At 23.6% G+C, this 1,989-nt stretch overlaps 1 protein-coding gene across 2 annotated transcripts in view; it reads right to left on the bottom strand.

The window, feature by feature from the left end:
• The window catches only part of LOC111689641 (GTP-binding protein Rhes), a 157,111-nt gene that overhangs the window by 127,371 nt on the left and 27,751 nt on the right, over positions 1–1,989 (bottom strand). The window lies entirely within an intron of this gene.

The following is a 1,989-nucleotide window of genomic DNA, read 5'->3' as shown; positions in this document are numbered from 1 at the left end:
ACTAGAACTGAACTAGAACTGAACTAGAACTGAACTAGAACTGAACTAGAACTGAACTAAAACTGAACTAGAACTGAACTAGAACTGAACTAGAACTGAACTAGAAATATTGTGTGCTTCATCTAAGGACCTCCAATTTCTCCTCCATAATAGTTAAATAAATTTATATTTCCATATTAAATTCAAACAAGCTACAGCGTCAAATTAGGTCATGACGAATCCTTAGCACCCTATCCCCAGTGTGCTTACATGTATTTTTTATTAAATACTTTAATAGATATATTTTTAATTAAAACAGTTTTAATATTTTTCATTTTTTGTCCGTAAATCGATTTCGCTATATATAAAAATTAAGAATATTTTGAAAATTTCAAACGGAATGACAAACCCATATTAACCTTTTTCATTAAGGTGAAGGGTACAATAATAATATTATTTTATTGTATTTTAAAATTCAAAATTCTTACGTGCATGTTTTATAAAAAGTGGAACAGAATTTTTAATGACATTAATATATATAATACAAGTGACCCTGGACAAAGTAGAAATTACTATTTTTTCATAAATTTACATAAAAAAATTAAATGCCAACAAAACTATAGAATGACATTTTAAAAATAATTGCAATGTAACTAGATTGAAAAACGTTTGACATCAAATACTTATGATATTGTTATTTTATTATACTAATATAATGAAATATATATAAAAATGTATTGATTAAGTGATAAATTATTAAGTATGCTGAACTGTTATAGAATATTATGACAGATGAAAACTGATGAAAAGTAAGAGGAAGAATTACATGTTCAACGACTTTTTAGGACACTCTATACAGATACAAAATATGTTGGAAATCGAAACTACAACATTAATTTCTTTATGTTTTTAACTTAAAATTTTAAATAAATATTGTCTTAAAAATAATTAAATGTTTGCTCAGAAATATTTGTCTTAAATTTAACATTTTATATCAATTGCTAGACATTTTTTAATATTCAGTTATTTAAATACAAATTTTAGGTTTTTCAATAAAACATTTGCCTTCTTATTGTTGGTTTTCCTTGTGGTGGGCAAATTATACAGCAAAATTAAATACAAAAAAGAAAATCATGAATAATTTATAGTCATTAATAATACGTAGAAGGCAATGTAAATTTATATTTGCTTTCTTTATTAGAAATTTTTATTACGGCCACAATGGCAAAAAAAAAATTTAAGAAAAAAATAAAATTTTATTATTGTTTCCGCTTTTTGAATTTCGAGAAGTTCGGATTAAATCAATATTAACTCTATCACACAAGGGATTTATTTTATTTGTATCTATTTAATTTTTTAAGAAATCCACATTCTTAAAATGCTTTAGTCCAGACAGTATTAAACAAAATAAATTTTCTTACTAAGAAAAATGATAAGAAAATAAAACTATTTTTAAAGTAATTTTTTAAGTTTAAGTTTATTTTTGGTAATATTATATTTATAAAGCAATAATGCTATAATAATGCCACAAAATAATAAAGCAAATTTTTAAGGTTTTAATTTGTATAGATATATATTTTTTTTTTAAATTTAATAAACAATTTGTATATCAAACACTTTAAAAATCTTCTCAATTTATGGATCTATGAATAATTTACTTAATAAACACAGACAAATAAGTGGGAAACAAAACACAGTAAAACAGAAAATATGGAATCTTATTTAAACTTTTTGATAAGACCAGAAGTAGAGCTTTTTTATATTTTCCAAATTGTTTTTGAAATTTTTGTCAATTGAAACTGAGCAAACAAAGTGGTGATTTCTGATTTGTAAAACAAAATGCTTCTAATTTTTTTTTTTTTTTAGTTCAGTTCTAGATCAGTTTTAGTTCAGTTCTAGTTTAGTTCTAGTTCAGTTCTAGTTCAGTTCTAGTTCAGTTCTAGTTCAGTTCTAGTTCTAGTTCTAGTTCAGTTCTAGTTTAGTTCTAGTTCAGTTCTAGTTCAGTTCTAG

Source organism: Lucilia cuprina, chromosome 5 (assembly GCF_022045245.1).
Source record: "Lucilia cuprina isolate Lc7/37 chromosome 5, ASM2204524v1, whole genome shotgun sequence".
NCBI classification, from domain to species: Eukaryota; Metazoa; Arthropoda; class Insecta; order Diptera; family Calliphoridae; genus Lucilia; species Lucilia cuprina.
Note: the sequence above shows the minus strand (reverse complement) of the source record. Positions and strands in the feature narration are given on the sequence as shown.